Source organism: Pelodiscus sinensis, chromosome 15 (assembly GCF_052426305.1).
Source record: "Pelodiscus sinensis isolate ZL-2025 chromosome 15, ASM5242630v1, whole genome shotgun sequence".
NCBI classification, from domain to species: domain Eukaryota; kingdom Metazoa; phylum Chordata; order Testudines; family Trionychidae; genus Pelodiscus; species Pelodiscus sinensis.
This window is the reverse complement of record NC_143066.1, coordinates 7,193,410-7,205,242: the sequence shown is the minus strand read 5'-3', so window position 1 is coordinate 7,205,242 and position 11,833 is coordinate 7,193,410. Positions and strand designations below refer to the sequence as shown.

General features: G+C 46.9%; 1 protein-coding gene across 1 annotated transcript in view; it reads left to right on the top strand.

The window, feature by feature from the left end:
- The first annotated feature begins 3,270 nt into the window (after window positions 1-3,270).
- Window positions 3,271-11,833, top strand: part of STUB1 (STIP1 homology and U-box containing protein 1) — a 30,559-nt gene continuing 21,996 nt past the window's right edge. Inside the window, exon 1 of the mRNA XM_075899203.2 lies at window positions 3,271-3,285. The gene's annotated coding sequence lies outside the window, so the exon portion shown is untranslated. The remainder of the gene's footprint in view (window positions 3,286-11,833) is intronic.

The window sequence follows — 11,833 nt, the reverse complement described above, 5'->3', positions numbered from 1 at the left end:
GATGACAAAGTGGATCTAGAAGTGGGCCTCATCCTCCCTGATTGGATCCACCTCGTCATTTCTGGCCTGCATATTTATACCTGCCAGTGGAAATTTCCACTACATGCATCTGACGAAGTGGGTCTTTGCCCACGAAAGCTCATGCTCCAACACTTCGGTTAGTCTATAAGGTGCCACAGGACTCCTCGCCGCTTTTACAGAATGGAAGGAACACTGCAAAAAGGGATCTGGAGGCCCTATGGACCACAAGCAACAGTGTGATGCTGTTGCAAAGAACGCAAACATCATTCTGGGGTGTATTAGCAGGAGTGTTGTAAGTAAGACACAAGGGCTGCGTCTAGACTGGCAAGTTTTTCCGCAAAAGCACTTGCTTTTGCGGAAAAACTTGCCAGCTGTCTACACTGGCTGCTTGAATTTCCGCAAGAACACTGACGATCTCATGTAAGATTGTCAGTGTTCTTGCGGAAATACTATGCTGCTCCCGTTCGGGCAAAAGCCCTCTTGTGCAAATGCTTTTGCGCAAGAGGGCCAGTGTAGACAACGCGGTGTTGTGCTGCGCAAAAAAGCCCTGATGGCGAAAATGGCAATCGGGGCTTTCTTGCGCAAACCTGCGTCTAGATTGGCACAGACGCTTTTCCGCAAAAAGTGCTTTTGCGGAAAAGCGTCCGTGCCAATCTAGATGCTCTGTTCCGCAAATGCATTTAACAGAAAAACTTTTCCGTTAAAAGCATTTGCGGAAAAACTTGCCAGTCTAGACGCAGCCAAGAAGTCATTCTTCCTAACAGGGAGGTTCAGCACTGGAATAAATTGCCTCGGGCAGTTGTGGACTCTCCATTAGTGGAGATATTTAAGAGCAGGTTAGACAAGCATCTGTCAGGGATGGTCTAGATGGTGCTTAGTCCTGCCATGAGTGCAAAGAAGTGGACTAGATGACTTCCCAAGGTCCCTTCCAGTCGTAGGATTCGCTGTGGCCCAAGTGGAAATTGCTGGCTCAGGGAGAGCCACTTGTGACAAGTGGGTTTGTGGCTGATGATATTAAAGGACTGAGTATTTGACATAGGTCTGCTTTCCACCTTTGCTTCATGCGTTGGGTGCTAGTGTAGTTTGTCCCACATGTCAAGAGTCTGGGGGCTTGGCTACAGGGGAAGTTATTCTTCAGTCATGCTGTGTGTGAATGCTCTTATTCCAGATAAAAATTTTGTTCCAACAAAATCCATTTTGGAGACGGATTAAGCTACATTGCAAGAAGGCACTCTGCTCCTAAGAGCAGTCTCGCAGGGAAGGAATCAGGAGTAGTTCATCTGCTTGCCAATCACACCCTACTTTATTCCAGATTAGCAGTCTTGTGTAGACGAGCCCTAAGGCCTTCCAGGTGATTTGCACCAGCCGATGGTAGGGTCAGCACCTCAGCTGCAGTAAATCACCATAGCTCTGGCTTCAGTAGAGTGATGGGCTTTTAACTTGGCAGTACCACACCCAAATCCGATTCACTTCCAGTCCCAGTCCAGCTCTGCTGGCCACCCTTATCCTGCCAAATACCTTCATGGAAAAAGCACAGTATAGACACTGGCCTGGCTAGGCGGGGCTATCCCAGGGTAGACAGGGCACTCTGCAGCTTGGAAAACCCTCCGTCAGGAGGGAGGCAGAGGTGGGTCTCTACCCCAGATGGGAGCCTTGAGGTGGTGCCCTCATGAAATCACAAGGGGGAATTCAGGTGCAAGTGCCCTGAACTGTGACTTTAACTTCCTGGAGAATCTCTCCAGGCTCAGAGCCCTCTCAGCCTGCGTGTGGTGCCTGGTGGGAACACGTTTGATGGCGTTCCAGTATCTCAGAAAGGACACTTCTCTAGGAGGGCTATTGCCGGGCTGTAGTCTGAAGGGAACATAATGTAGGTAGCAGCTGTACGGCCTACGTATTCACAGCAGTATGCTGTACATCCACCCACACCCCCCAAACAGCACAGTCCACCACCCAACCTCTCAGCAGTATATATGTGTGTGTGCTCACAGCCGCACACCGGAACAGTGCGCCACACACATGGTCTCACTCCTTTTGAGCAACGTTCCTCTCTTTCCCCCACCCCCAAATGTATTCACTCCCGGTTTTCCAGAATCGCGTTCTCTGATTTCCAACACCTCTGTTCCCTCTCGCTGTTTGCATTCTGATGCCTGCTAATTCTGTCAGCTGTTAACTTAATTAGCGTGCTGTTTACTTCTACTGCCAGAGCGTTAACAATGAAATCAGGCCTAAGCTGCTCCCTGCAGGGGCTGATTTCTCCCCTCCACCCAACTCAACGCCTTGCCATTTATCCTGCCTTCAGCAGGCAGGTGACAGCACTTGGATTCCAGCCACTTAGGCTGTATAGCTTTGGCTGGATGTAAAGCATTTGCTACAGTGACTCATGGAAACTGGATGAGGAAAATCAGTTCTATCAGCTGCATGCCCTTCCTTTGGGAATGGGGGAAAAGATCAAGGGATACCCAGATTGTCTTATAACTAGGTCTTTATATGGCTAATTGTTATGGCATGCTTGGAACCTTGGTGGCATGGCTTTCCTTCAAGCTCAAGCATGTTACAAAGATGTGAATGATTACCCTCATTTTACTGATGAGGACCAGAGGGAAACCCCCGGTGACGTTCCCAAGGTTGTTAATCAGCAAGTTAAAGATGGGGCCAGCAGCTGGGTGTCTTAACTTTCAGACTAGGTCTTAGTCTATGGGCTAAGCCAGGCTGACAAGCCGTTTATTGTTCATAGATCTTCTCTCCTGTAGGGCTTTCCTTTTATGACTGTTCTAAGGCTCAGGAATATCACCATAGTTGTGGAGGGTGAAATCTCAGCAGAGACTTTACTAATTGCAACCCCCACCTGGGGAAACTGTATTTGGCTTTAGCTTCTAACTTTCTAATAAGCAACAGGAGTGTTCACAAGAGGGTGCAAAGTGAAATCTGCAAACAAGGAGTAACAATCACATATGCTCTGACTGGGAGCCTGTCCGAGTCCTTTGCTAACTCGGCCCTATGTCAGGTGACTGGGATTAGGAAATTGGTAGAGATAGTTGCAGTCCTCCAGAGTTTTTCTGGGCACAAGGGAACCGTAAAGAAAAACGGGGAGGGAAATGTCTCCTTGTGCTGCAGGTTTGAAGAGCTGTTGCATGTGGTAGCAGGGGTACAAAGGGCATTGTAAACAGCTAGCTAGGATAAGTCATGAATTCCAAGAATACTATAATCCAGACACGAGTGCTCTGTGGGAAAATCATGCTCTTTCTGCAAGAATCCAGCAGCCAGGTAAGACCACTGATTGGCAATTTGCAGGTTTATGTATTAAAGCTCTTGTGTGAATTTGGGCAGATGGATGAAGTGGAACCCAAAGTGTTCATAGTATAACTGATAGCCAGGTCAAAGTTATTGAGAACTATGGACTTTGCATTGGTCATTGGCAAAGAGCAGTGGTTATTTGCGGAGCTACTGAAAACTACGCTTCTCAAATGAAAGTGTTACACTGCAGAGTGTTGACTGCCTTTCTAGAATGTTATGCCTATCCTTAGAGAGAAAGCGCATACAACAGTAAGCAAAGGGTAGAGACTGGCTCTGATAGGATGGGCACTGTAATAAACTCGAACAAGCTCAGGACAAATATAGATCTAAGTAAGGGTGTCTAATGCAAGTTCACCCTCCTGAGGAGGTCGTGACTAGACTTTGAAATACAAAATTATTTTTGGTTTTGGATACAAGCCAAGGGTTTTTGGCACATTTGATATGATACCTTCCACTTCCCCATAAGCAGATATTTTTTAGCAACTTTCCCTTGGGACCACTGCTGCTCCAAAGGTACACACAAATATCTCATACCCTGGAGCTTTGAGGGTCTGTCTGGGGTAGAATTGACAATCTTGTCACATGGGGTGAAAATGATCCAGGAGCACAGGAAAGAAACCGCAGTGTTCTCCAGCATGAAAAATCATAAAGCCTTAAATTGACGGGGAACAGATGCCAAACTAGGCTGATGAGATTAGTTATGTAGGACACATACTTGGTGACAAAGATGGCTGACCCCACTCCAGAAAGGTGAATGCTAATGCACAGCTGAACAGGACCTAAAATGAAAAGCTATTATGGAGATGAATGAGTTCATTTAGGTATCTAAGCAGAGTCACCCCCACACTTGTTACTTGCATCTCCCCAGAATTCAGGTTGTGGATGGTGCAGGTTAGCAGAGTGACAGCTAGTGTAAAAAAAAAAAAAAGCCGGCTATTTAGAAACAAGCTGTTGCAGAACCAGTGGTATTGAAATACTTTGGGATTAAGAACCGAGAATCCGAGTTAATGCGTGTTCATATGTGCTGGGGGTTGTCCTTCTGCAAAGTGATTGCCTGGTGGCATATGCTTCTAAAACCCAACAGAGCTACAATCTGCCTACGTGAGGTGGGGGGTGGAATGGACAGAGCTTACTAGGAAAACAAGGCCCCACCCCTCACTGAAGGGACAGGTGGTAGAGCCCAGAAATCATTTAACTGGGGGGGGGGGGGGAATGACACAAAGAATACAAACAACAGCATGGGGGTGTAGGTCACAGGCAAAACAAGGGATCCCGAGACAACACCCACTGCCTCAGAGTGTCCCGAGGGTTAGTGGATACTGCCCAAAAGGACCTTCATGGAGATGTGAGAACAATGGAGGGACGGCAAATTGGCCTTCAGGCTTCTGAAGGACCAGCCCATTTAGCTTCTCCCTCGGGGATTGCTGGCTGCATCTCTGGAGCCAGCGGCAGGAGGAGACTGAAGGTCTCAGGCCTCTCCCTGGCGCTGGCCCCAGAATGTGTAAACAAAAACGTGGGGAGAAGTGTGCCCAGAGCAGCCGTGAAACCGAGCAGTCACATGACCCCACTAACAGCAGTGTAATAACACCTTGTAAAGCACGGCTTAGTCACCAAGGGACAGCGCCAGAATGGTCAATGATAATGAGTCGCAAGTGGGTCCTTTCAGCCATTCTCTTGGACAGATCCATCCAAGCTCTTAACTCTGCCCAGCCAGTGGGCGCGAGGGGCTCGTAGAACAGGCTGTACAAACTGCAAAGACCTTGATTTATGTATTTTAATCTTTGGATTAAAGACACCCATGCTTAGTATTCCTAGGCTATTGCGGCACAACTCACTTTGCTTTATTAGAGACCAGTTCGGAGACGTAGGGGCGAGAGACAGTATCTACCTAGTGCCTCCAGCCCAGGAATGTGTCTGGCTTCCGTTATCCAGGAGCTGAGCACCTCACGCTCTCTAATGCATGTAACCTCCCCACACTGCCATAAGTCAGAGAACCAAGAGACTTGTGACAGGTACGGCAATTTCCTGTAATACCCTCGATGGCCTTATGGCACCACATACAATCCCAGACCACAACAATCCATAGAATCATAGAGCTGGAAAAGACCTCAGAAGGTCATCAAGACCAATCCCAACTAAATCAACCCAGCCAGGGCTTAGTCAAGCCAAGACTTAAACACCTCTAGGGATGGAGACTCCACTACTTCCCTAGGGAACCCATTCCAGTGCTTCACCCCCCCCTCCTAGTGAAATAGTTTTTCCTAATATCCAACCTGGACCTCTCCCACCGCAATCTGAGACCATTGCTCCTTGTTCTGCCATCTGTCACTACTGAGAACAGCCTCTCTCCATCCTCTTTGGAAGCTCCCTTCAGGAAGTTGAAGGCTGCTATCAAATCCCCCCTCACTCTTCTCTTCTGCAGACTAAATAGACCCAACTCCCTCAGCATCTTCTCATAGGTCATATGCTCCAGCCCCCTAATCATTTTGGTTGCCCTCTGCTGGACCCTCTCCAATGCGTCCACATCCTTTTTGTAGTGGGGGGCCCAGAACTGGACACACTACTCCAGAGCCGAATAAAGGGGAATAATCACATCTCTGGATCTGCTGGCAATGCTCCTCCTAATGCAACCTAATATGCCATTAGCCTTCTTGGCTACAAGGGCACAGTGTTGACTCATATCCAGCTTCTCATCCCCTGGAATCCCCAGGTCCTTTTCTGCAGACTACTACTTAACCGGTTGGTCCCCATCCTGTAACTATGCTTGGGATTCTTCCGTCCCAAGTGCAGGACTCTGCACTTGTCCTTGTTGAACCTCATCAGATTTCTTGTGGCCCAATCCTCCAATTTGTTTGTCACTCTGGACCCTATCTCTGCACCCAAGTGTATCTACCTCTCCCCCAACTTAGTGTCATCTGCAAACTTGCTGAAGGTACAATCCATCCCCTCATCCAGGTCATTAATAAAGATATTGAACAAAACTGGTCCTAGAACTGAACCTTGGGGCACTCTGCTAGAAACCGACCGCCATCCTGACATGGAGCCGTTGATCGCTACCCGCTGGGCCCGGCCTTCTAGCCATCTTTCTATCCATCTTACCGTCCATTTATCCACGTTCCATTAACTTGCTGGCAAGAATATTGTAGGAGACCATATCAAAAGTCTTGCTAAAGTCAAGGTATATCACATCCACTGACTTTCCCATGTCTACAGATCCAGTTACCTCATCGTAGAAGCTAATCAGATTGGTCAGGCACAACTTGCCCTTTGTGAATCCATGCTGACTATTCTTGATCACTTTCCCCTCTTCCAAGTGCCTCAAAATAATTCCTTATGGATCCCTTTCATGATTTTTCTAGGGACCGAGGTAAGACTGACTGGCCTATAGTTACCTGGTTCGTTCTTCTTCCCTTATTGGAAGATGGGCACTACATTTGTCTTTTTCCAATCATCTGGGATCTCTCCCGACCTCCACGACTTTTCAAAGATAATGGCCAAGGGCTCCTCAATGACACTTTCCAACTCCCTCCATACCCTTGGATGCATTAAGTCCGGACCCATGGATTTGTGTACGTTTAGCTTTTCTAAATAGTTCCTAACCTATTCTTTATCCACCAAGGACTGTCCATCTTCAACCCATCTTGTGTCACTTAGCGCATTAGTCTGGGAGCTGACCCTTGTCCATGAAGACAGAGGCAAAGAAAGCATTGAGTACATCAGCTTTCCCCACATCATCTGTCACTAGGTTACCTCCTTCATCCCGTAGGGGCCGCACACCCTCTCTGATCACCTTCTTCTTGTTAATATGCCTGTAGAAACCTTTCTTGTTATCTTTCACATCCTTTGCCAGTCGCAATTCCAATTCCATAAATGTAACTTTTTCCTGGGGGAGATGTGATGCTGCAGCCTCAGGCAGTATCTTTGGATGGACTGAGGGATGCCAGAGCCTGAGGCTGGAGCTGGAGTGACTGGAGCCAGGACCTTACGGTGAGTCCCTCCAGAAACCCTGGCGTGAATACAGGCGCAGTCTGCCCTCAACTTTGACTCTTATTCTACAGGGAACTGAAGCTCAGAGAGACCAAGGGCTGGATTTGTAAAGTTGTTTAGGCTCCCAATGCCCCCAGATTTCAGGACCTTTACAAATGTGGGCCTAAGTGACGTGCCCCAGGGCTGTGGCAGAGCAGGCAATTAAACCTCAGTCTCCAGAGTCCCAGGCAAGTGGTCTCATTAATGGACCTTCCTTCTGCTCCAGATGTAATAGCTGCAAAGAAGTAAATGCCAGGAAATTGGAGCAGAAGCCATATTACCGGCATGTCAAACAGTGGGCCTTTGACAAGGGGGAGGAAGAGGTAAGATTTCAGGTACAGTGATAACACTTCCTCAAGATGATACATTGGCACAGCTGTCTTTTGAGGGCTGGTCCTACAGAGTGAGAAAAACCTTCCAGCAAAGCGAGGACACTAGCTCTCTGTTTCTTGAGGATACGGATGTTGCTTAGGACAGTGCTCCTGAGCCAGGAGAACTCATAGACACCCACCCAGTCACCAACACTAAGAAATGCCAGGGGGAGTAGCAAACGCAACCTCCAATGCCACCTCCATCACAAGGTCCAAAATGCTGGCACTTCAGTCCCCATTCTGCCTCCTCTGGAAATGGCCAGTTGTACCTGCTCTCCACGATCCACAATTTCCACCCGCTTAAATAAACCAAGGTTGGTTTGATTGAGGAAATCCCAGTAAACAGAAGTTAAGCAGAGTAAACGAGCTCCAAGTCTGAGCAACAGATTAGTTTGTTCTTCTCTGGCTTAATCAACAGATTATTTTAATTACAGCAGAAGTCTCACATCTCAGCAATTGGCTAAGTAAGCCAATCAACCCACACCTATCACTTTCTAACATAGGTTTAGTAGGTGTCTCATTTGACTAATGTGAACTCTATAGCGCTCCATGGTTCCTTAGATTTACCTATTGGGTATTTTCATTGATGTGCACCGTGGCGCTAACTCCCTCAGATAGTTATGTGGTTAATGGCTTCTGATCCCCCAAACTGAGGGGCATTGTTCCCCAATTAGTGTTTGTGGTTGTAATTGACACATTGGCAGCGGCAGCCAAACATTCTTTTGATCTTCTACAAGGAGTGAGAATTGTCAAGTGCGTTTCCTATGTTGCTTGGCATTTTCCCAAAAGATAGCCACTCTCTCGTGTCCTAGTTATGAATAAAATCTCCTCTCCATTCTTTAAAATTCAAGGCCTATTACTAGCACCCTCATCTTGGTCAATCTCTTTCTTCACTCGGTGCCTGCTTTATCAGAGATCTCCTAAACACAAGTTTAAATAGGTCTCCCTTCTGTAATAATTACAATCCGTACTGGCCACTCAAAGCTCAGATTGTTGCATGCTCGTTTTCAAGCAGGGTTGGCTGATGGATGTTTAGCACAGCGGGGAGGGCTTGGAGTCCTGCTACCACGAGCGGAACTGCGCTGCTGCTGGCTAGAGTGGGACACGTTTCAGGAAACAGACTAATGTGGGCGTAGCCTTAGGAATGCCTTTGATTTGCCAGGTTTATCGCTCCACCTAGTATCTGGTTAGAAGCAGTATGATCCCATGGTTCTAAACTCCCCAAAAGCCAGGGCAAGGATATTTCTCTCCTTTTCTTCCAATCTGGGTGGCCTTCAGCAGATTCCCATCACAGCCAACGTGCGGAAGGACAGAAACAACCTGCCAAGTGACCTAGAAAGACTAGAGCGGCAGAGGCCGCAGGCAAGGAGGGGATCGTCACTATTAATAAATGTTAAGACCTACCCCACAGAGAGGAAATAAACAGCAGAGATTCGCAAACAGGGGCAGAGTAGGGGAGGAACATAAAAGCTCAGCTCTGTGAAGTTAGTTCATTTTCGTATTAAATGCCAGCAATGCCCCACTGTTATCTATATATTGGACAAACTGGACAGTCTCTACAGGAAAGAATCAATGGACACAAATCAGATATACATAAAGGGAACATACAGAAACCTGCTGGAGAACATGTCAATCTACCTAATCACTCTTTAAAACATCTTCAAGTGGCTGTCCTGTGTCAAACCAATTCTACTAGCCAAATACACAGAGGCATTGGAATTACAATTTATCCACAAATTCAATTCTCACTCTGATCGCCTACTCAATCGAGATAATGGATGGCTGGGACATTATCAACCTAACAATCAATGGAGGTGTCAACAGCGCTTTGTGTAGATTCTTGTGTTAGTACCCTTCCTATCTAACTGCTATCCTTTGATCCTTATCTGCTTCTTTTAACTATCCAGTCTTTAGGTGCTTACTGATTACCAGTTCTGCCTATCTGATTTTCCCTTTAATATTTTCATCCCCTCTGCTCCTTATTTCCCCCCCTCCCCTTCCCTTCTCCCCTATTTATTTTGGGTCTGCACATCCTAAACTCAAAACTCCGGTCATCTGAAGAAGTGGGTTGTGCCCACGAAAGCTCATGATCCCATCTACATGTTTTGTTAGTCTATAACGTGCTACCAGACTATTGGTTGTTTAAGTTTATCCTGTACAGACTAACTCGGCTACCCCTTCATTTTCATATGGTCTCCAAAGATGACTTGCAAAATGTCAGGAGCAGGGATGTTTCTTGCCCTCATTTGTCCATGTGTATATATCTCACAGATGATAGTGGTAATGTGCATCTTGTTTATCAAGCCTTGGTTTTTTGCATTAGAACTTAATCTCCTCTCTCCTGGTGGACTATATGGATGACTGGGGAGCTAATAAGTTTAAGCTTGAGGAATAAAAGAGATTAAACCTAACTGAGAATGGAAGTGATTTTTATTCAGGCTGTTTAATTCTCTAATCCACATTTTCAAAGTTAGATGCTGTGTGAGAGATTTTGAGCGGCACTATTACTATTACCCTTTTTGCCCTATAAATGTAAGGCTTTATTTTCCGAAAGATCCCCGTCTAGACTGGCGCTTTTTTCCAGCAAAGCTCCGAGCTAGACAAAAGTGGCAGCCATGTTTATGCAAATGAAGCGGGGGGGGGATTTAAATCCCCGCTTCATTTGCAATTGTGATGTGTCTAATTTGCATCCCTCTTACAGAAAAGGGATGCAGTCTAGACACAGCCCAGAATTAAAATAAGATCATGTTTAGAGCACTGACTATCTCCATTGACTTCAGGCACTCAGGGCTGAGCCCAGGTGATCAAAGACCCTGCGGCTGGTTCAACATGGCTGAGACTTCCACAACAATGTATGTTGGGTTCATTGTGTTCATCTTCTGCTCTGGGAGGCTTGAGGGATTGTTTTTTTCAGAGGCGTTTTTCTCTGAAACCATACCAGAAAGGCCAGAAACACATTTGGGTTTTGTGCAAATGAAAGCCAGCATTCTCATGCACTGCTCAGAAGGTGGGGCTTAGAGGAAAAATGCCAATGACTGCATTATGGGAGCTGCCAGCGCTGAATTGTCTGGACATCTGTTTGGCTAAGACATGTGAAGGGAAAGGCTCTTCCTTGTAGGAATCAGCCCCCCTTTGTCTTTGGTTCAATTCACTTCTCTGGCCTCCTCCGCACACATTTGCACCAAATTAACAGAATTGGCTTTAATTCACCCCTCTTTGTTGGTTTTGTGTGAATCTGCATGTGGCCATTTATTATTCCTGAGTAGGAGGGTCTCAGTTTGATTTTGCTGATCAGAAATTGGAGAATGCTCTCTCTGACACTTGAGGGGGCAGATCCTCAGCTGGTGTGAAAACTCTTGTTAAGCCTTTTATCAGGATCACCACCAGTTCAGCAACCTATTGTACCAGGACCTCCGGGAGACCCGAAATCGCATTGCTTGGAACTTTTGTGATGCAGTGCAAAGGAACAACTGCCATCCATTTAAAAGTACACCATGGTAGGTATTTCAGAGCTCCCCTGCAAAAGAGCTTACCTTTAAAAACTGGTGGAGATCTAGGGGGAAATCATTGCCAAAAGCAAGGGTGAGGTTGTGTAACCCTTACTGGTGTTGGTGAACACGTAAACAAGTAGCTACATTAATCTAGTATAAGTAAGGGCTGTGCAAGCTAGCCTTAAATTACTACCACAGTCATTTGAGAGAGGGATAGCTCAGTGGTTTGAGCATTGGCCTGCTAAACCCGGGTTGTGAGTTCAATCCTTGTGGAGGCCATTTGGGGCAAAAATTTGTCAGGGATGGTACTTGGTCCTGCTGTGAAGGCAGGGGACTGGACTCAATGAACTTTCAAGGTCCCTTCCAGCTCTAGGAGATAGGCAACCTCTGTTAATTTATCTCTTTGGTACTGGCTTTGTGGAGGAATTGGAGCAGGGGATCTCAAACTCATGGGCCATCTATGGCAGGAACATTTTCGCAATCCAGCCTGGGGGAGACCAGATAGAGGGCAGGGTGTCTGTACCCATCCCCCAACCTTGCCCCTTCTTGCCACCGCCCCACCCACTCCCCTTCATTGCGCCGTGGGGAGTATGGGAGGCCCAATTGCTGCTGCTGTCCCACACCTGGCCC